At 41.4% G+C, this 23,862-nt stretch overlaps 1 protein-coding gene across 14 annotated transcripts in view; it reads left to right on the top strand.

Annotated features, from left to right (window-relative positions):
• SGMS1 (sphingomyelin synthase 1) overlaps positions 1 to 23,862 on the top strand; it is a 297,687-nt gene that overhangs the window by 39,194 nt on the left and 234,631 nt on the right. The gene's annotated exons all lie outside the window — the stretch shown is intronic.

Genomic DNA, 23,862 nt, shown 5'->3' with positions numbered 1-23,862 from the left:
TCCTGGTTGCAAGTGACAGAAAACCCAATTCAACCTATCATAAGTAAAAACACTTACGGACTGAAGTAATTACAAGTCTTGGGGTGGATCTGCCCAAGAAAGGGCTGGATTTGGTATCCAAACCAAGTTGTGAGGATCCTTCTTATCTGTGTATTCTTGGGCTTCCAATAGAGACTTCTAGCAACTTTAGGTGCGTATCACTGCAGTGATCCTGAAGATACTACACAAACAATGTTCCTGGCTGTGACACGGCACATGCCGGGTCACTGACTAGTCACTCAACAGGACAGTCACAGAACGTTGCCCTGTTCTGATTGGATCGCCAGGTCACCCCAGAGCCTAAAGTTGGCACATCTTCAGCTGAAGGTGAAACATTAAGTCAATGACAGCTAGAAAAAAAGTTCCCTCCAAAGGAATTCAGGATACCGGGAGGGTCACCACCTGTTGTGCAGGGAGGCACACTAATTATTATAATTATTACTATTACTGTATCTTTTTATGGTTAGCAAAGCATTTTGAGGTGTATTCTCTTTTTTTTGACCTGAAACATGTATCTGGGGGGACAGCATAAAAAAGTGATGAAGAATATGAGATTCTGGGGCCAGATGGGGTTCCATGACTAGCTTGCATGAGCTTTTGACAAATTTCTAAACCTCTTTGCTCAGTTTCCTCCAGTGTACAATGGAGATGAAAGTATTTACCTTATAGGGTTCTGAGAAGAATCAAATTGGTGGGCATTTGCAGGGCATTGGTTATTTTATTAACCTTCAAAATAGCCCTTTCAGCAGGAGTATGTCCTGTTCATTTTCCTGTCTTCATCCTTGCTTCTGTGTTATGATTGTGGGCATTTGGATTAAATAATAAATCAAGGAAGCAGAGAGGGAAAAACCACTACAAAGTAGGCCTGCTTCGTGGAAGGATGTAAGCGTATGAAATGGCAGTGTTTCTGTATTCTACCTGAAAGCTGATCCCTAGCTTCCTACATGGAGCGTGCCCCCTGTCCCCGAATATTTAGGGGGTCATGCCCCAGGAAAGCCACACTGGCTAGCATTGCTCCCTTCTGGTGCGCGTGTCCCCTTGGGATTGTCACCTAATCATTGAGTCAGATCCAGCATTCTGCGCTATAGAGGAAACACAAATTTTTGTGGTCAGGAGGTGATTGAACATGTCAATATGGTATGAGAACATAATTACTGACTGAGAGGCTCTGACTGTTGGAGAGAGCTGTTCTCAGGGCCGGTAGCCAGTTCCACCAGCAAATAAACACTGTTCCTCATTGAGAATATTTTCTCACAAGTGCTTAGAATCTTTTGTGGGGAAATTATTCAAATGACTTAATGAAGGCGGAGTTTTCCTTGAGAGTGATACATATTGCCCGGACATCTAGGGAGGGTCACGTTGCTTTCTGAGGACAATGACAATATTTTTTTTTTGTATTTACTGTGGACTCAAGATATCAGAAGCTTTTAGCATTTCTGTAGGCGATCCATGATACCCTCCCAAAATATGCTATGAAGGCAAGGAAAAACTTACCAGAAAACACAAGTTGGGCTCTCCCTGCAGTGCTTTTGAGGAAACTGGTGCCTGCGATTTATTATTCACAGAGTTTGCTGCATGGCCTGACCCACCCGCTCCTCTGCCTGTTACACTCTAGCCTCTGCCCTGGCCATGGCCTCCCCTGTAGCCATTGCCTCCCATGTGGGAGGTGCTCAGGATTTTTGAATGAACTATGCATGCCTTTGTGTTCATTTTCAATTTCTTTTGACAAGAAATTGTTTACTGTGTAGGTGTCTTCAAGAATTTCTCCTTGGAGTCTTACATTACCTTCTTTCTAAACACACCTCATTGGTTTTGTCATTCCATCTAAAAAGATGGAAGTGGTGGTGGTGTTTGAATATTGATTCCAACACCTGGTTTTACAATGATATTTTTATTCCATATAACAGCACCTATTCAGACAGTAAAAGGATTAGTTATAATTCTGTAGAAACAAGCCTAAATTTGCTAAATATTTGTGGGAATTGTCATAGGTTCTTAGATTTAATCTCACTTACTTTGTTCTCATGTCCCTGGGTGCCTTTTGTCTTGATAAGTAGTCTGGGATTGAATATTAATAGTGTCTTTATTGGCTTTAACCTGACCCCATTTTATATCTGACAAAACAGGGTCAACCTTATTTCCTGTAACTCGGCAAGAAAAGTAATAACATTATTATTCATTATGTGATAGGCACTGCCCTGAGTTCTTTTGTTGATTATCCTGTTTATTCTCAGCAACTATGATCATTATTCTGTAGGTGAGGAAATTGAGGCAAAGCCCGGTATGGCTGAGGGACCATAGGCTACTCCTTGTCACAAACACTGTCCTGCTGTTGACTGGCCTGGGCCAGTGTTCAGGCCAGGGGCTCTCGTAGAATCACTCTGATGGATTTAAAAGCACTTTATGTCCAGTTATGTAACTCCCCTCCCCTTGCATTCTTATTTGCTTGGTCTAGGGTTTCAGGTGAGGTTACTGTGCACAGGATTGAGAATATTTGAACTAGAGCAGTGCTGGTTAAAATCTCTGTAGGATAGTGGTGTCAGGTAATTTGTTGGAAGAGGAAATTCTTAGGTACCACCCAGACCTACCGAATTAAAACCCTGGGGATAGGGTCTAGCAATCAGTGTTTTAACAAACTTTCCAGGTGTTTCTTCTTTTTTTTAATTGTGGTAAAAAATACACACCATACAATTTACCATCTCAACCACGTTTAAGTGCACCGTTCAGTGATGTGAAGCATTTCACATTGTTGTGCAACAGACTTCCAGGACTTCTTCACCTCGCAAATCTTTTTTTTATTTTTTATTTTTATTTTATTTTATTTTTTATTAAATCATAGCTGTGTACATTGATATAATCATGGGCATCATTCACTAGCTTCACAGACCCTTTACCAAGTTTCACATATACCCTTGTAAGATGCACCGCTGGTGTAATCCCACCAATCCCCTTCCCTCTACCCCCCTCCCTCCCCTCCCTTTCCCCCTTCCCCCTATTCTTAGGTTGTAACTGGGTTATAGCTTTCATGTGAAAACCCTAAATTAGTTTCATAGTAGGGCTGAGTACATTGGATACTTTTTCTTCCATTCTTGAGATACTTTACTAAGAAGAATGTGTTCCAGCTCCATCCATGTAAACATGAAAGAGGTAAAGTCTCCATCTTTCTTTAAGGCTGCATAATATTCCATGGTGTACATATACCACAATTTATTAATCCATTCGTGGATCGATGGGCACTTGGGCTTCTTCCATGACTTAGCAATTATGAATTGGGCTGCAATAAACATTCTCACAAATCTGAAGCTCTGTACCCATCAAACAACTCTCCTTTTCTCCCTCCCCCCCCAACTCCTGGTGAGCTTCATTCTACTTTCATATTTCACATACTTCCTGTGAGTGGAACTTCAGGTGATTCCTGTGCAAGCTCAAGTTTGAGAACTAGGGAGCTCCAAAACTCAACTTGGAGTTTTGGACCAGACTCCCCCCCACATGGTTAATGTCAACCATGTTGCAAATCCCAGACTTACCTTCTGCAGGCCATGGCGTTTCTATTCTAGTCCTGCCTTTGCCGCCTTGTTCTATGTCACTTTGATCAAGTTAACTTAATTTCCCTGAGCTAGTTTCCTCTTCTCTGTAATCCTAACTTTCAGAATTGTGGTAAACGTTAAATCATTAGACACTTGTGTAAGCAATTTATAAGTTGTCAGGTGCTATATTAAAGAAATACTAGGTGTAGATTGTAATAGTCATCTCCTTTGTAATTTTAGGTTTTGCTTTTTATTTCAGTCGTTCGTCTTTGCTTTTTAAAGGGTTATGTAGTTCCACAAGGCCTCTGGTGAAATATTTGAGTCTCCATTATGCATAATTCTCTTTTTCTTCCCCTATTTATCTGGAATTTACGTTAGACTAGGTCAACAAGTTTCACAGGTGCACGGTATAATAGGTACTATAATTTATTTACTTTAACTTTCCTGCGCATAAATTTTGTTTTCCTTGGATTTACTAATTGTCTTGTTTTTTAAAATTTAAGTTTTCTGTGTGCCCAAATAGCTTTCCACGTGAATCTCCTCTTAATATCTTAAGACAATTACATCTTGGAGAGATCTCATCCTGAGTCTTACGCTTTGCTCTAGTCTAGATGCCTTACTTCCCAGACCTGCTGTGAACCACGTGTTGGGGCTGTCTTCAGTACCATTCTGGGAAGTTCTTGTATCTTGTTCCTGCATTGGCTTCCTTGTTTCCTTTATCCCATATTGTTTTCCTTCCTGATTTACTTATCTTGGCAGAGCACATTTTCATAGAAACATCTTAACAAGCAATTTTTGCACACAGGAGGTAAGACTTTTTTGAGTTGTTACATATCTAAGAATGTTGCGTTTGCATTTAATTTACAGCCTGGCTGCAAGTACAATTCTAGGTTGGAAATCACTGAGCTGTAGGACAGAGAAGGCGTTGTTCTTTATTTTCTGACATCTGTTGATGGTCAGTTTTTCTTGGAGTACTTAGTTCTTTTATCTTAAGTGTTCTTACATTTTATGATAATGTTTTTTGGTGGTGGTCTATTTTCATTACTTGGAAACATAGCCTTCATTTTTAGAAATTTTCTTGAAGTATATCATTATTGATTTTTAACCCTTTTGTTTTCTCCGTTCTTTCTTTAGAGAATTCCTCTTGGATGTGAACTTACTTGTGCTATATCTTATCTTTTATTTTCCTCCTTTGCATTTAAGCTATATTCTTAAGATATTTTCTGAATTTATCTTCTAACCTTCCTATTACATTTATCATGTTTGTTATCCTGTTTCATTTTCTGACAGTTCTTTTTTATTGTTGTCTCTGAATGCTTTTATTTTATGGAGTCCTTTTATTTCATGACAGTATTTTTTCTCAGCTCTCTGAGGAGGTAATGTCTTTTTTCCTTTCTGAAACTTTCTTTTTATGCATAATTTCTAAGTTGCTTCTCCCCCCATTCGTTTCTATCTTTCTTGTTAGATGCTTTGTTTGTTTGACTATCTGTTCATGATTAAGAAAGGGGCTTCGCAAATTGGAAGACTTTCTAACTTTAAAAAGCTTAGTGTTTTAATTTTTGCTTCTTTTATCTTTGTCCATGTGGATTTATACCTTTAAAAAGAAATGTGGTGCTGTATTGGGGTTTTAGGAGGGAGAAGAGCTAAATGTGTGTGTTCGTTCACTGTCTATAACTGGAATAATTCTTAAAATTCAGGTCAAGATTTGTAGTGTTAGCTTTTGCTTAGACACATACCTGGGGTGGAAAGCATTAGCGTGGCGTTCTTTTATTTTTTAAGGCATGATATATATTTAGATGGTCTCAGCAGAGATCTTGGCTTTCTTATTAACTCTGCAGCAGCTGCCTCTTTTTCTCCTCTAAAGGCTTTTATTTCAGGTGCTAAAATACCAATAAATTTATAAATGATAATTGGACTATGTATTAAAAAATAAGAATTCTAGGGAAAAAAATCCTTATTGATATTTCTAAAAGGAATTTTCCAGGGTAAGCATATAATCCTTAGATTAAAATGCAGCTGACACATTAAGTCTTCTTATATGAAAAGGTAAATAATAGGCTTTAATGCCATTTGTCCTTGAGCACCCACAAAGGCCATTTCCATCAGCTAAAGAGATTGGACATAAATATGGCAAAGGGATTGGGCCTGTGTTTGTGATTGTGATGCTTCAACAAAGCTTTCGAGCTCAGACTGGCAGAGAGTAAGTAGGCAGAAAGCTATTGTTAGCCTTTCTGATAGTAGGTCTCTGCAAAAACTAGCCAGTTTTAGGAGGGAAGAGTGGTTCTTTTTGTATAGGCTAACTGGCTTTGGAGTATTTCATGACCCATTCCTTGTGGTGATAAATTCAGTTGCTCCCTGTTCTCTCTGAATGTTGGATGTGTCCTCTGTCAAATGTCCGTGCTTCCAGCTCACTGGAGCACAGCACCTCAGAAGACATGCCTTAGCCATTGTGTAGGAACCAAGATGGTTGTTCATGGCTCTGGTGTTGGTCAGATCACAGAAGTCCTCTCACAAGCCTGGCAGCTCTGCTCAGTGGCAGCTCTTCAATACTGTAACTGCACCACTGTGAAAGGAAAGTAAAACCTGTCTGCTTTCATGCTGATTACTGTGAAAAGTTGGCCCGAGATACCACCCGTGGATGTGCAGGGCTGTGTGCAAAACAGAGAAATTGCTTTCCTCTTAAAAGCATTGGCCTATTCTTCCTCTATGAACTTTTGAGGAAATCAGATTCATAGGTTTCCTATATGAAGAAAGCTGCTTACTCTTGTTATTGAAGCCACAGACAATCTAGATTTTAGGTATTGTCTTGAAGTTGAATTAAAATTAAGGGGAAGGACATCACAGCAGAGATGCCTGGTTGATGCCTACATGAATTCTTATTGTTTGGGAAGAGACCGTTTTTGTTTAATTAGTGACTCTTCCCTTTCCTTATCCTTTTGTTTCTTCCCCACGCTCTCCAAATCTGTCTTGTTTCTTAGGATTGTATGGTAGTGAGAGGAATGCTAGGAGCTATGTCCATTACTTAGCATAGAGCAGGGTTTTTACTGCTAAGAGGGACCTTGCAGATGATGACAGGTTAGCTGACCCATGCCCAGTTTCAGCAGCCCTGTTCATTATCACAGTGGCTGCCTCTGCCTTACTCTCACTCTTAAAGTTCTAGCCTAAGCGCAAGCAGAGTATTTCCTTATTTACCCTCAGCTTAACTGAAGCAGCCTGAGTCTTCCAAAAAGACTCTTCTAAATTCTGAGGGTCAGCAAAGGAAATGAAACCTTTTTCTTATTAAAAAGAGAGCTATAACTGTTTTTTTGCAGACACTACCGGTTTCTGATCTTGTTAGAACTAGTTCACTCCCAGGGCTTACAGTCCCAGCTCTGTGTGTTATTTATAGATTACTGGATAAAAGAGCCAAGGAGAGCCAAATCCTTACAGTCTCCAAGTGGATTTAGATTATATGCCTACAGGACAACTATTATTTAAAATTCTGTTAGTACGTGGTAATTATAATTTGTATTCTTTAGCAAACTTCCATTGGCAGAAGCTTATATACTTACATTGTAGTGTAAGGAGTGATATTAAAAGTGCCATCAGGAAATGAGGGTTTAAACTGATGACATACAAGACTTTGTGATTTGAAAAATGTGTGAACTGTTATGAGACAGACAACAACCTTGTCATTCATTAATCATTTGAGATTGTCATGAATAGGCTCCTCATCTGGTTGAGACTTTAACAATTTTTCTCTATGGGAAAAATTGTTCTTCAGACAAGGTGTGAATGAAATATTCCGTCTATTGTGGGACTCCCCTGCTTTTGGAGGGGGATGAGAAGAAAGGGTGGCATTTATGGAATTTGGCTGCTCTGCTGAAAGGGGTGTGCTCTGCAACGACAGCTGTGGTGGCTGCTGGGAGGCTAGTGGGGACAAGTTGGCTGCTAAGAGGCTCAGAGAACAGTGTCCTTGGTGAGGGCTCTTAGAGGTTTGCCTGCTTTTCACCTGAGACCCCGTGTGTGATACCTTGTGTGGCGGTCACAGTTATGACATTGTTTGAGAGATTTACTGTTGGGTCCAGTTATGAGGATGAACTGGCCATTGTATTTAAAGAAGTTGAGTCTCACCTGCATGTCCATCACCTGCCCTCTCTATGGAGCACCTCTTGGCTCAGAGGCTGGGCTGAGAGAGCCTGTTAGGTGCTTGGTGGGGTTCCCATCTCCCCCTTGGCTTTCTGTGGAAGGGAATCTGGTCCTTTTTCTCTAACCTGGAAAGTGTGATGCCAGAGGGAAGAAGAAACCCAGAGGGTAGTGCTCCACTGGAATGAGCTCAGGCAGGATGTGGGCTGGGCAGGGGTCCTGGGAAAATTAGACATGTGGGCTTTCAGGTGAGCAGTTACACTTCTTTGCTTTACTTTTCTTTTGATTTTCTGCAGAAATTAAAAAAGCCTTTAAGAAAGTATTGGACAATTTAACATTTATGCTTGGGCTATATTGCTTTCTTGCTGTTTGCTGTTTTTTCCCCCTTGTTTTTCCTAGCCTTATTGAGGTATAATTTGTATACAAAAACCTGTGCCCATGTAATGTGTGCAATTCGGTGAATTTGGATGTATGTATGATGTAGTGTTTGTCCTTCGGTGACTGAGTTATTACACTTAATTTAATGTCTTCCCCATCCAACCATGTTATTGCAAATGATAGAATTTTGATAATACAGCAGTGTATAAGAGTTCCAGCTTCTCCCTGACCTCACTGACACTTGTTACCTTTCTTCTTTTAGAGAATAGCCATTTTAACAGGTGTGAGGCGAATCTCATTATGGCTTCAATATGCATTTCTCTGAGGATTAGGGATGTTGACTTGTTTTTCATATATCTATTACTTGTTTTTCATATATCTATTGACCGTTTGTGTGTCTCCTTTGGAGCCATGTCTATTGAATTCCTTTGCCTATTTTTGAAATTGAGTTGTTTTTATTACTGTTGAATTTTAGGAACTCTTTATATATCCTGGATATACTGCCTTTATCAGATACATGATTTGAAAATATTTTCTCTCCTTCTGGAGATTGCTTTTTCACTCTGTGGATTTGTGTCCTTTGTTGTGTAAAACCTTTTTCCGCTCGTCTAGTCTGAATCTATTTTTCCTTGCCTTGCCTGGGCTTTTGGTGTCACAGCCAAGGAATCATTGACAAATCTGATGTTAAGAACTTTGTGAACTAAAATAAAATCTTAAGGACCTCCCTGCTTGAGTGACTGAATGGACCCCTCTTGGCCAAGAGGATCCCTAAAACTGAGTTGTTAACTGTGAGAGAGATCCGACCTGTCCTCTCCCCTTCTTAGAGACATCCTTTGTGACTCACTAACAGGCTTAAGGCTTTGCAAGACCTACCTGCAGGACCTCAATATACATAACAAACCGCTTAAGGCTGGCAGGAACTCTGTCTCTAATTAAAGATTCTTTATTTTAAGCTTTCCTTTCACTGACTCCTAGTCTTTTAGACAGAGCCTAACTCTATTAAGCCAATAGTCAGCTAAAGAATCTTTAAACCCACTATGACCCGTAAGCTACCTGCTTCCAGATGTCCACCTTTTGGGGCTCAACCAGTGTATGATTTCCACGTATTGATTTATGACCTCACCTGTAATCCCTGTCTCCCTAAAATGTATGAACCCAAACTGTTACCCCACCAGAGTCCACATGCTTAAGGCTGCTTGGGTGTTCCTCCAGGTCACAATCTGCAAATTTGGCTCAGAAGAAACCTCCTTAAATTAGTTTACTGAATATGGCTTCTTTTCCATTGACAAGCTTTTCTTTTTTAAAAATTATTATTATTCTTTTTAAAATTTAAAGTTAATATGAATGTTTTAGATTACCTTGTTCTCACTTCCAGGGTAAAGTTCCAGTTGTAAAAGAGCCCCTCACCCGGGGGCGTGTTCTACACCCTCACAAGGTGCAGGATAGGTGAGATCCTGCCTCCTGCCAATCATCTTCCCCCTCCCCTCGCCGCTCCCCTTCTCTCCTCCTGCGGCCCCCGACTAGACTATATTTGTGTTTTATTGTTCATATGAGCATGTAATTGTTTATATATTGGTTTCATATTAGTATTGCATTGAATATTTTTCCATTTTTGGAATGCTTTGCTAAGAAGAATGTGTTTCAGCTCCATCCAGGTAAATGTAAAAGATATGAAGTCTCCACTTTTTTAATGGCTGAATAGTATTCCATGGCATACGTGTACCACGGCTTGTTGATCCATTCATGGGTAGTGGGCACTTGGGTTACTTCCATAACTTGGCAATTATGAATAGAGCCACAGTAAACATTCTGGTGCAAATGTCTTTGTGATAAAATGATTTTTGTTCTTTTGGGTAGATACCTAGTAATAGAATTGTAGGATCAAAGGGAAGGTTAACTTTTAGTTCTTTGAAGATTCTCTATACTTCTTTCTAGAAAGGCTGTATTAGTTTGCAGTCCCACCAGCAGCGCGGAGGTGTTCCTTCTTTCCACACCCACACCTGCATGGGCAGTTGTGCATCTTTATGACGTGGGCTGTTCTTACTGGGGGTAGGTGCTATCTCAGAGTGGTTTTGATGTGCATTTCTCTGATGATTAAAGCTCAGAATAAACGTCCTTAAATTATTTTACTGAGTATGGCTTCTTTTCCACTGACAGGCTTTTCCCTGTACCCCCCACCCCCACCGGGAGTTTTACATTTTCAGATCTTATGTTTAAATCTTTAATTCATTTTGAGTAAATGACATGATATAGGGTCCAATTTCATTTGTTTTTGGAAGTGGATATCCAGTCTCCCAGCACCATTCATTGAAATGACTGTCCTTTCCCTACTTGGTACCTTTGTTTTTTTAAAACTTTATTCAAATTAATATGAGGGTATGATATTTAGGTTACATTGTTCTCACTTCCAGGGTAGAGTTCCATGTGTAGAAGAGCCCCTTACCCAGGGAGAGTGTTGTGCACCCTCATCTTGGTACCTTTTTATTGAAGATCAGCTGCCATATGTGCATGGGTTTATGTCTGAGTTCTCTGTCATGAACAAATGGTCTTTATTGATTACTGTAGCTTTGTGTAATATGTTTTGATGGTGACTGTGAAGCCTCCAATCTTATTCTTTGTTTTTCTTACTCAAAATTGCTTTGGCTATCTGGGGTCTTTTATGGTTCCATATGAATTTTAGGATTTTTTTTTTTTTTTCTACTTCTCTTAAAATGTCCTTGGGGTTTTGGTAGGGAGTGTATTGAATCTAGATGGCTTTGAGTGGTATGGACATTTTAGTAATGTTCTTCCCATCCATGAACACAGGATGTCTTTCCACTTAATTATGTGTGTAATTTTCTTCAGCAGGGTTCTTCAGTTTTCTGCGTACAAGTCTGTCCTCTCTTTGGTTGGGTTTATTTCTGGGTATAGTAGAACCTCTCTGGTTGACCACCTCCTTAAATTAGGTCCTTAAGTTGACCTAATTTTCATGGACCAGACATGCACCACCTGTGCGTATCAGTACAGTCGGCCTAGTTCCTTACACTGAGCACGTTGGTATGTTGACCAGTTTGTTACAATTCCTTGGGTGGTCAACTTACAGAGCTTCTGTATTTTATTCTTTTTGGTGCTACTGTAAATGAGATTGTTTTTAAATTTCCTTTCTGGATTGTTAATATTGGTGTATATACAACTTATTTTGTGTGTTGATTTTTGTATACCATGACCTTACTGAATTCATCTATTCTAACCTTTTTTGGTGGAATCTTTAGGGTTTTGTTCATATAAGATCATATAATCTGCAAACAGATACTTTTACTTGTTCATTTTCCATTTGCATGCCATTTATTTCTTTTTCTTGCCTAATTGCTTTAGCCTAAGACTTCTAATACAATGTTGAATAGAGGTGAGTGTGGCCATTTTTGTCCTCATACTGGAGCAACTTTCAGTTTTTCTCCTTTTAATGTGATGTTAGCTGTTGACTTTTCACTTTTCACATATATGGCCTTCATTGTGTTACGTTCCTTCAATAGCTACTTTGTTGACAGTTTATATTATGGAAATACCATGTTGAGTTTTGTCAGATGCCTTTCCTGCATCTGTGGCGATGATTCTGTGATCTGGGCTTGAGCTTTCAAGGTGCATGGCATGCGTTCTGTCTAGTGTGATGCTGGCAGAGAGTAGAGGACGGCTATTTTTCTGGGTCTTCTGGAGGTTCTCTCTGAGTGCTAAAAACAGTGGTCTGTGTTCTGTCTTGAATAATGGAGATGGCCAAGGGCCACGGCTCACACCTGTAATCCAGTACTTTGAGAAGGTGAGGCAGGGGGCCAGCAGTTTGAGACCAGCCTGTGCAACATAGTGTCTCTACAGAAATTAAAAAAAAAAAAATAAGCTGGACATGGTGACATGTGCCTGTAGTCTCAGCTAGGCCTGAGGCTGAGGTGGGAGGCTCACCTGAAGCCAGGAATTGAAGGCTGCAGCCGGGTGAGCTATCACTGAACTCCTGCACACCAGCCTGGCTGCCAGGGGGAGACCTGGTTTAGGGAATGAAGGAATGAATGAAATGAGACATGTCCTATAGTTTATTTCACTACTATGTATGTTAATAGAAGTGGAGAACAAAGAGGGTATAGGACAAGAGAAAAGAGTATAGAGAAGGTAGAGAAGTTGAGAGGAAAACAAAAAAGGCTCTGTTTCTAACTGGCAGGCATTCACAATTATGACTATTTAATTTTAAAAAATCAACAGATAAGCAGACATCTTTGCAGTATTTTGTTTCTTATTAATTTTGGCAAGGCCAGAATCATAGTTTTAGCATTGGAAACTATTCTTCAAATACATTGTGATACAAAGACTCAGTGTGCAAATAGATGATTGTGAAGCTGCCAGGGTGGGAGGTTCCCTCCTGTCTCTCCGTTACTCTTTACCCTCTCCCCTCAACTCCCTTTCCGCTCCCCTTCCTTCTTCCTCACATCCCTTCTCTGTGTCCCCAACGGTGCTTGAAGAGACCTTTAGAATACTGCAGGCATACTGGAAAAAGAATCCTTCCTTGCCTGTGAAAAATGTCATTTCCAAGGAATTGTGAATTTTTTAGATGTTGGCAAATGAACAAAAATATTAAGAGACTGAGCAACAGGTGGGGTTTCGCCTCTTTACCACTCCTCCCTCACATACAAATTTGATTTCTCAGTTATTTGGGAAACCTCTGGCAGGTGGGTTACCTTGGATGCTGCAGTACTCTTAGTGTCCCTGGTTACAAAATTAATTTCATGGTGTTAGTTTCATGACTTGCTTCATTTTACTTAGAAGAAGGGACACAACCTTAGAGGAAGTGGCCTTCACCCTGGAGCCTAGCTTTACAGAACATGGTGTGGTCAGCTGGCCAACCAATCCCCAACACAGTTCTCTTTCTAATCAAAGAGAGAGGTGGCTGGCTTTGTGGTCAGAACATTTACAATATTTGTGGTAGTAGATCCTCATTTTGCTGTGTGGCTGTTCAGTTGTTATTAGTACTCAAGTTTGGGATTTTTTTGAGACACGGTCAGTCTTATTCTGTCCCTCTCCATAGAGTGCTATGGTGTCATTGCTCACAGCAGCCTCAAACTTTGGGCTTGAAAGATCGTCTTGCCTCAGCCTCTTGGGTAGCTAGAACTACAGGTACCCACCACAATGCGTAGCTAGTGTTTTCTATTATTTTTAGTAGAGACAGGGTCTTGCTCTTGCTCAGGCTGGTCTTGAACTCCTGAGCTCAAGCAATTCACCAATTCTCAATTCTCGGCCTCCCAAAGTGCTGGGATTACAGGCGTGAGCCACCATGCCTGGCCAGAACCTGTTTTGAGATACACAGGATATGGATGCATACCTTATTTTCCTGTGACTATGCGAAGGTTACTTAACTTTCTTAATTCTTGTTTTCCTCATCTGCAAAATGGGGATGTCATTTGCCTCCATATTATTTTAAGGCTGAAATGAGATTATCTGAATTGTGTACATGTGTATTCATGTATTTGTAAGATTTCTACAAATGTATGAGTTTAATATCCTCATGATTAGAAAGAAAAAATATAAATATATTTTATATCTGTTAAATATGCATATATTTATGTGCATACTGAATATATATAGTGCTTAGTACAGTGCCTGACACATAGTAAATGCTAACTATACAGCAGACGTTTTTATCAAACTATTATATATTATTATTATTGTAATTCTCCTCAGGTGTTGTGATGTGCCGGACACTGGGCAGTGCCACTGAAACAGAAGAGGTGCCAGGCTTTCTTTGATCCGGATTCCAATTTGCTTTTCTTAGTTCATATCCTTCTGACTCTTAAGCTTTTGACTTTTCTTAATGTCCACTGAATTCTCTTATAATCTTAACTATTAAACTAATATGGGCCTGTTTGTGACTGGGGCAGGGAATGTCAGCTGCTGGGGCAACGGCAGGGCAGCCTCATAAAGACTTACTTCTTAATCTTTTTACATTTTAAAGTCTGCTTTTCCTTCATAGACACTAAAGGAGAAAGTATTTGTTCATCAGACAAACTGAATTTATTAGGCAGCCATTAGTTTTTGTCAATAATTTGAATAGAACTTTGATCAGCAAGAGATAATCAGTTATTGCAGTTGGCCTTGGTAAAATTCTTGCTAGAGGCAATGGCTGTCCTGGCACTTAGCTTGCCCAGAAGGATCACTGGTAGAATCAGTTCCTTTTACTTTTCTTTTTTTTTGAAAAAGCAGAGAATTGAAGGGACCTTAGTACTGTGTTGTTAGGATCCTAATAGGGAACCATGGATGTAGATCAGTAGCGCATAAACCTCGACTATGTCTCTCATTTCATTCATTGGGTTTTTATTCTCACTTTTAAAAAGAATTCCATGTGTACTGCAGTGGCATAAGCTATACTCATAAAGGCCCAGATTCTGTGGATTTTTTTTCAAGAGTATTAAAAAATATGTGCAGAATACTTGAAGTCCACAAGAATGTCCATTTCCTTTGAATCATTAACATTGTAAGGGTTGACCTGAGGCTTGGTCGTGGATTTACTGAGAGAGGGTTTCTGTGATACTCAGCGATTTTGCATAACTTGCCCTTTGCTACCATTTAGTATTGAAGGACTGAGACTACAGGATGTTTGTTGTGTGACTTTTTCTGCAAGTAAAGAAGACTGATTCAATAGTAAGGGCTATAGAGATAATATCTTTCTTCCACCCCCACCCCCGAGCTTCCCTCTGGGGATAAGAAGCTAGGAAGCCTAGAGGAACTTTTCATTAGTTTTCATGGCATTTCCCCCTGGAGGGTACACAGTTAGTGCTCTGTTAATGTAAAATAGTTTTAGGAAATACAACCATACATTTCTAAACAGGCAGCAGGTAGCCTTGAAAAAGACCCAGGGAAAAGATTAACCACCAGTGCTGCCACCAAGGCACGCTGGGTGCCAGATGCTGTCCTGGGGCCTTGTCACAGCTCCCACAAGCCTCCTGAGGTGGGGATCATCCAGGGAGGGAACACTCTAGGAAAGGAAGCCACACAGCCAGCTTGCATTCAGAGTAGCTAACTCAGCACCGACCCTGCGCCTCTGTCTCCAAAGTTCATGCTTTTGAGGACACATGCTGTTGCCTCCCTGCTAGAAACCTTCAACTGACTCTAACATCCATCTTCTTTCTGCTTTGTCAGTTTCTTCCATCCACTGGCATCCTTACTGTTCATCCCTTCAGAAAAAAAAAAGCTGTCCAGTCCACACTGTTTATCAGTCTGTAGGTGCCTCAGGCAGCACATAAGCCCCTGACCTCTTTTCTACAAAGAAATATCTCCTCAGTAATTGTCCTCATATCAAAATTGAGAACATAGGATTCATGCTTCTCCATTCTTGTGATGCTTTACTAAGAATAATGTCTTCCACTTCCATCCAGGTTAATACGAAGGATGTAAAGTAATGACAGTTAAGGTCATGGGGGGTGGGGGGCAAGGAAAAAAAAAAAGAAATACCTCCTCAGTGCACTGTGTTTTTCCTGTGTTAATGTAGAGACAAGTGGTCACAGGGACATATATAAGTTTGTGTCTGATGTATAGATATTTATAAGCAAACTTTATTTCAGTTAGAGGTTTGGGAACATGAGTGTAGGGATGATGAATTGGATGGAGTGATGGGGATTCTGATGGTGCGGGCTTAGATGTAGGAAAGGAAGGGAAATCAGACAGCTGGAGGGACTGGAGAGCAGTCAGCAAGGGGTGGAGGTGGCTGCTCTTTGCTGACAGATGATGGTATTCTCTTCTTTCGTGTGTTCCTTCCTTCCTTTCTCCAAGCATTTGTGCTTTACCAGCCACTTTTGAATGTCCGCTATTTTCAAGCTCTGTTCAGTGCTGTGTAAGGATAAAATGTGAGAAAATTGATCTGCTTACTTTTAATGGGAGGAAAAGAAAGTTTGGGGGAGATAAAAATATTTACATGCAAACATTTAAAAATATTGCTCCTATAGTACTAGGTGCTTTGTGTTTATAAAGCAGGGTGTTCGGTATATTTTTGAAATGTGATGGTCAAGGCAAGAGTGTTTAGAAAATGGTGAGATTCTTACCTCACCTGCTGTTTTTCTAGTAAATTAGATAAATGTCCCCAAACTCCTTCCCGCAACTAAAAGGTGGCAATGGGAATAAAATTTTGTCATTTCCTGAAAAGAAATGTTGCAATAAAAAATACAATGATGAGGGTGGTGCCTGTGGCTCAGTGAGTAGGGCGCCAGCCCCATATACCAAGGGTGGCGGGTTCAAACCCAGCCCCAGCTGAACTGTAACCAAAAAATAGCCGGGCATTGTGACAGGCGCCTGTAATCCCAGCTGCTCGGGAGGCTGAGGCAGGAGAATCGCGGAAGCCCAAGAGCTGGAGGTTGCTGTGGGCCGTGTGACGCCACGGCACTCTACCGAGGGTGGTACAATGAGACTCTGTCTCTACCAAAAAAAAAAAAAATACAATGATGAAATCAGAGATATATTGTGGTTTAGAAATTTAATGTTTCTGGAAAGTCGAAAATCCAGGGAATGTTTGATTAAAGTGGGAAGGGACATTTTCTTACCTTTTTTCTCCCCATTGAAAAAGGAAATTTTGAAACCTTTGAAATAAGTGTGTGTGTGGATGCGTGTCTATGTATATATTTTTAAGCTTGCTTTATGATGTTTCTAAAACAAGAATCTCAAGTTGGAATACCTCTCACGGCCAGGCAGGTTAACATAAACTGGTGAAGTGGGTCGGATGTTACGTAAGAGCGGAGGTTGGGTGCTGTGGCACAGCAGAGAGCTGCCTGCCTCTCTCTGTAGTAGGAGCAGCTGCTGCTTGGAACCTGTCCCTCATTGCCAGGTGGCAGCCCAGGTGGGGGAGTGGTCTTCCAATTTTCATGGAAATCCAGATTTTAAAGTAACCGATTAAAAATCTTGACACCAACAACATGTGTGTGGGTCAAACAGAATCTGACTGTGGTTTGCTTTTGGCTTGTGAGTCTTCAGTTTGGAACCTTTTGGTTTTTTGCACCACTCGAATGTCTATATCTGTAGTTTTTATATCCTTCAGTCAACCAACAGTGGATTGAAAACATTTTTGGGAAAAACAACCCCAATAAAAATAATACAACAATAAAAACAATTAAAAAATACAGTATAACTATATAGTATTTACATTGTCTTAGGTAGTATAAGTAATCTGGAGATGGTTGACATTATGGTATATGGGAGGACGTGTGTAGATTCTATGCTAATCCTGCACCATTTTATGTCAAGGACTTGAGCATCTGTGGGTTTGGGTGTCTGCTGGGACTCCTGGAGCCCATCCCCTATGGACGGGATACCAAGGGACTGGTGTACTGCATGTAACCCAGAATGCTCAAAAATGACTTCTGTTTTACATTTAAAAATAAAAATTTTCACACATGAATTACAAAATTTCCAATAGAATTCAAATGTCTTGATTTGTTCTGAGTTTAACTGTAAATGTATACCTTAGTGCCTTATGTGCAATAGGCCTTTAATAAAGATTTATTAACCTGAACTGAATGCTAAGGAGTGCAATAACCCATAGCCTTCCAGTGTACAAGAATCAGAGAGAAATTTCAAAAGAGAAGAAGCTGTCAGCAGAGTAAAATAAAGAAAATCAATATGTTTTCTGGTTGTAGCCGCCTCTGCTGTGTCAAGCAAGTAGAGAAAGCATCTGTTTTCAAAAACAAAGGAGCTAACATAAAGGTTAAGGTAAAAAAAGAGGAGGGCAGACTCAGGAAGAGGCTCTTTTGTAGTATGAATCTTTGCTCAGTTTTGTTTTCTAAGCTATTACTTCTCTGGCTTGACTGCTTTTGATGTTTTATTTTTGTCATCCTCTTGCACTTCTGAAAGCCAAAGGTCGTGAAAAATTTCCCACCCCTGCCCATGTGTTCTTGGCTGCAAATAAGAACTTAAGCAGAAAAAACATTTCGTGAGAGAATACCCAGCAGTAAGCAAACCCTACTTGGTTTCCAGGAAGAGAGCAAAGACTGCACCACAGGAAGAGTGAGTCACCACTGTACCCTGGACACCTAGTGAGGACGCCCCTGCCGGGACCACGGAGACACTGGATGTGGGGTTGTCTCCACACCCCTCAACTGCATTCTCCTCTGTTTTTGCCTCTTTTGGTTGCTTGCTCCAGATTCAGGAGGGGTTGTCTGTTTGTCGTGGGTGTGCACGGGGAGGCAGGGGCAGGCGGTCTTAGCATGTCTGATGGCATGGGTTCCCTCCCACTAGTATTCACCCCAATGGAGGTGACTCAGATGCTGGACACCATTTTGTCGACTTTTGAATTGCTCCTACCTGGTGTGATGGTGTATGTTGGGGGTCTGAGCTACTTGGGAAGCTGTGGCAAGAGGATCGCTTGAGCACAGGAGTTTGAGACCAGCTAGGGGAATACCCTTTATGATTAAAGAAAAAAAAAATCACTCACAGAGGAAGAAGTTAGAGGCATCGGAAGCTGACTTGATGTGAAGGAATCAGATGCCATGTCATTCCTGGGATGTGGTAGCTTGTGGCAGAAATGGAGGAGGGTTCAGAGAGGACATGTTGTTGCTTGTCTGGGATATTTTAATGCAGTTGACATTTTAACTCATTGCTTCTGACTCTCAAACCTGTGCTCTTAACTCCTTCTTAATTCAGACATCTTCTGGGTAGCATAAATGGCAGCATTTACAAGCCCTTTCCTGATGTCCAACCCAAAGGGTGCTGCTTACTTTCTGATGCAAGCAGACGCAGAGGTCAGCGCTGTCCTGGTAGATGACATTGTCACCGGCTTTGCAGCAGCAGGAAACACCTCAGTGGCAGTGTAGATGGTTATAGCATAGGTTTTAGAAATGACTCCTCCTCCTCCCCCCCCACATCCTTTGAATACCTATCACGTGTCTGCTAGGTGCTAGACGTTGCGTACTAAGCCCAGGCATCCTGAGTTGAATAAGACCCCTGCCTTCAGTACTCATTCCTGTAGAGAGAAGTAAAAGGTGGGCAACAGTATATAAACACCTTGTTCATGAAAAAACACATCAACAGAAGGACAACAAAGGGGAAAACCCTCCAAAACATTTGAAGTACATGGAGAAAAAGAAGAAAGTGACCTATGCTAATCCCCTTACCCTCATATCACTTATGATATGGGGGTAGGGAAAGTGGGTAGCAGGAAAGGGGAAAAGCCTGTGGCCCACCAGGGATGGAGCAAGGCCCATGAAGACCAGAAAGGGCATTACTGGCAAGTCCATCCTGTGTGAAGCCTTTTTTAATGATCTGATTATGTGCCTTTGTCTCATTCTGTGCTGCTCTATGACATTTTCGCAATAGGTACAACATTATTTTATTGTAATCCATTAACTGTGGCCAATTCTTATTCTTTTATGTTCTCTGTTGCTCATAAAATGCCACATTAACTACCACTGCGTTTGAGTTGCAGACTTTTGAGAGCTCCATAAACAAATGACCCTGCGAGTGGATGTGTGACCACCCGTGGTCACATACATGGCTGAGTTCTGACTGCCTCTCGTGCTTGTGGTCTGATTGGCCCAGTAGCCGTCAGGGGTGTGTGAGCCCAAGAGTTAAGGCCAGAGTATGAGTCTGGCAGTAAAGTCATTTTGCAGGTGCCTTTTAAAAATGTGCACTTTCATTAAAGAGCGTAAGACAAAAGTTCATGACGACAAAGTGAGCACAAGTCATACCTCCTAAGCCAAGGGACAGACATTTGCCAGTGCTCTAGAAGCTCCTGTGCCCGTTCCCAGTCACAGTTTTCTCCTTTCCCCCAAAGATAGCCAGGGTCTGACCTCCTTGCGGCCCAGGTCTTCTGCCTTGTGGCTGTGCCAAATCTTTTCTGCCTGGGTAAGTATGTAAGTGGGTTCAGGAAAGCCAGTTCTGGCACACAGTCTCCCGAGTTGTCACAGTTAGAGTTTGTGCTCTTGTGGCTGGAACAGGAATGTATGTAGTCTGAGGCCTGGTGTGCAGGATGGAGGCGGTAGATGCTTTCCTTGCTGGCTGAGCCTTTACCAGGTGGGATCTGGTGTCAGGGCTGGGCTGGGAGCTGCCATCCGGGCCGCTGCTGGCACTTGGAGGTAGGTCGTCAGGACCTTCATTCCAGAGCACACACACAAGTGTGATCAGAAACTGTGGGCCTGTGGATTCTTGTAACCGAAACCATAGTCACTGTGGGACTGATTGCATTGGAAATGGGTTCCATAAAAAGAGCTTCTTATGTAAGAGGATTTAATGTAGTTTTTAGTATCATAGTGTTTTACAGAAGTTCATTTTAACTATGATATGATAACAGTCCTTGCAGCAAATTAGCAACCCACCAGCATTGTTTTATGTCAGCAGCCACAAGACTGCTTGCCCTGTGTGTGCAGAGTGCCCCTCCTGTAGGCAAGGGCACCCTCCCGACTGCTGAGAGAATGGTGGGTTTGAAACACTGATGACCAGGCGCTGACCATAAGGCCCAGGTGGTGCACTTTGTCCTGCCATAAGCACTGGATGTCCCAGGGTGCCAAACAGAGTGCCAGCATCTGGTGGGCTGATGACTTACATCAGGGAAATTATTGCTCTGATGCTTTCCAGGTGGGCATTTGGTGCCGGGAATGAGTTGTCAGGAACTTTACCTGGAGGTTTCCTTTTTACAGGAAGAGCCAGGCTCACCTAGTAAGTGCCAAAGCAATGACCATCTCCGAGCAGGGAAGTCTATTTTGAGGATGTTGCACCTGGAATCATGGGCAGATGCATAGGGAAAATGGATACTGGAGAAAACCTTCCCTTTCCTAGAGACTGTGGAGACAGTGTTCAGGCCGTGGCTTCATAGAGATGCAACTTTGCCCTTCCAGCATTGTCATGGGGTTTTCAAAGCATGGTCTGCCAAACAACTCTGTCAACCAGGGGCGGGGGTGGGGGTGGTAGTAGTGTGTGTGTGTGTGTGTGTGTGTGTGTGCGTGCTCACGTGCTTAGGCATGAACGAGTGCATGCAGAGAGTGTTTGTCAGAAATGTCAATTCTTGTCCCCCATATTAGACCCACCAAATCATAACCCAATGGGTGTAGAGGCTGGGAATCTGTATTTGAATCGGACAACTTGAGTTTTGTGCATAGCAGTGTCTAATCTCTGACCTAGGAAGTGGCAATCTCATTCATTCATTTTTATGAGGGGTGAGTTGAACTTGGACTTTGAAAGAAGAAAGATTCTTCTCAGATTCTCAGATTTATTTTTCGATTTGTAAAAAGGAAATGCATATAAACTAGGGTGGGTTTTTCCATGCTCTCTGGGAAAGGTCTCAGATTTTAAGTCACCTTTTTTGAAAATGTCTGAACCTGGTGAAGATGATGCACTCTGAAGGTGCCTCAGGGATGTTGCTGCTGCCTCTCCTTCCTTGCCCTGAGAGGAGGAGGGCAGACAGACTGCTGGGGTCCTGTATGCGGAGAGGCCCACCTGCAATCATAGTGAACACAGACCAGCTGGTGAACCTTAACCTAGTTGTGGTTGATTTCTAGTTTCAGTTGTTCCTGAAGCAAAACGTCTTTATTTCTTTCAAGGCAGTTAACTTAGTTCTTCCCATATAAACTGAGGGTTGGATAAACAAGAAGCATTTGAAGCCCCACGTGAATTTCTAGTTCATTTTACGTTGGCTTTTCATTAAAGTGAATGTCTGAAGTCAGTGTCCTTGGTTGCTGCTTTAAATCCTCCAGTGTTTAAAGATGAAGGATTTGTTACTTTTGAAGGACATTGGGCAACTTCAAGAAATTGGCATCAATTTGACCAACTAAGCATAGCACATTCTTAGAATTTCAGAATCATAGAAAGTTTGAGCTGGAGGGAATCCCAGAAATCCTCTAATCCACCAGTGGATGGGAGTGCCAGTGGTTGGGAGGTCGTATTCTGGACCCAGATGGCCTGTGTTCCATTCACGCCATGCCCTTCACTAGCTATATTACTCTGTGCCTCAGTTTCCTCAGTTGTCAAGTGAGGATGGGGATGCCTACTTCATAGTATTGTCATAGGATTATAATGACTTGTTATGTGCAAAATGCTTGGACTAGGTGCCCAAAACATAGCAAACCACGCACATGCCATGTAGCAGGGGAAGAAACAGACCTAGTAATTTTGATTTGCCTGAGAGCATCTATTAGTTCAAATTTCAGAAACCTATTTATTTATTATTTTTCTGAGGCAGAATCTCACTTTCTTGCCTTTGGTAGAGTGCTGTGGCGTCATAGTTCACAGCAACCTCGAATTCCTGGGCTCAAGTGATCCTCTTACCTCAGTTTTTCATTTTTAGTATAGATGGGGGTCTCACTCTTACTCAGGCTGATCTCAAACTTGTGACCTCACACAATCCACCTTCCTCAGCCTCCCAGAGTGCTAGGATTACTGGTATGAGCCACCCCACCTGGCCAGAAACCAGGCCTGTTTTACTCCTCATCTTATTTTGTTTTTATTAACTGAGCAGTTAACTCAGTTAAACTATGAATTTAAAAGTTTCTATTTATCTGATGTAAGCACCAACCTTCGTGAAGCTCTGCTTGGTGCTCAGAGACCATCTTCGAATAACAAAATGTGATTAAAACATCAAAAGATGGAGAGACATAGCAGGCTTGTTCTGTCTCAGAGATTATGGTCCTTGGTCAAGTAATGGAGCCTTAAAGATGAAAATGAAAAGTGTGGGCTGTGACCAGCACTGGATTAAAATACAAGATGAAGGGTGGAGGAAACTTCACTAAAATGATCACAGTGAATGTGATCAGGAAAGGCTAGGTCCAAGGGACTGATGCTTTTAGGATTATTGCTGTTAGATTTCTTACTGAAAGGGTGGGCCACCAGGTACATTTGGAGAGGACCTGTATTACTCCATAGATTTGGATTTGGACTTGAAATATTCTTTCCTTGTGTCACGCATTAACGTTGTAATTTGACTTCTGCAATTACTTAGGTGTGCTCAAATGTGACATGTATTCATCTTTTGGTGGTGGTGTATTTTGAGCATTAAACTTTTAATACAGTTTTTTCCTTTCTTAAAAATGTGCATACTAAAAAAAAAATGTGCATACTTTTTTTTTTGGCACCTTCCATACACATACACACATGTATGGAAGGATATGTGTGCGTATAAAATAGAAAGAAAAAATAGCGAAAGTCCCCACTATGAAATAAAATTCTCTCCATGTTATTTGTGCCTGCTTTATTTCCTCCCTTCTACCTTAACTTTTCTTGTTTAAGGTAGAGGTGTCAGATGTTTCCTCCTGTTTACATAGTTAAATTGGAATTACTTATAGTTTTACACAGAAGAGAGTAGATTTTGTTATTAAAAACTTCCAAGTGGTGGAACTTAGACTGTATGCACTTTTGTACCTCGTGTAAGTATCTACCCAGAGTTCATGCTGTTAGACTCATCATTTCTCCCTGATGATAAAATTTTTTTCCTGTGCGCCGTGGAGAGGGTCAGCCTTTTGAGAAAGTCTACTAGAACCTTCCTAATAACAGGGTAGCAATTTATACTCAGACCTGTGTGTGACCTTGGATAAGTTACTTAGTTTTGTAGAGTCCAATTTCCTTATGAATAAAATGGGTTTAATTCTAGTGTGTATCTGGTAGATCTTCCTGTTCAGAGAATTGGCCAAGATAGCCGTGTTTAATCCTTTCTCTTTGTTCCCCAAGCAGCCTGGGTATCTGTTGTATGTGGCTACTGTTGTGGACAGGATGATAGATGTGGGGACACGCAGGAAGATCAGTGATGAGAAAGGCCTTGGAATGACAGGTTAGGGGATGCCCAGCAGCTGGGTGGGGTGGGCTGTGTGAC

The sequence above is a fragment of the Nycticebus coucang genome, chromosome 3 (genome assembly GCF_027406575.1).
Source record: "Nycticebus coucang isolate mNycCou1 chromosome 3, mNycCou1.pri, whole genome shotgun sequence".
Lineage (NCBI taxonomy): Eukaryota > Metazoa > Chordata > Mammalia > Primates > Lorisidae > Nycticebus > Nycticebus coucang.
Note: the sequence above shows the minus strand (reverse complement) of the source record. Positions and strands in the feature narration are given on the sequence as shown.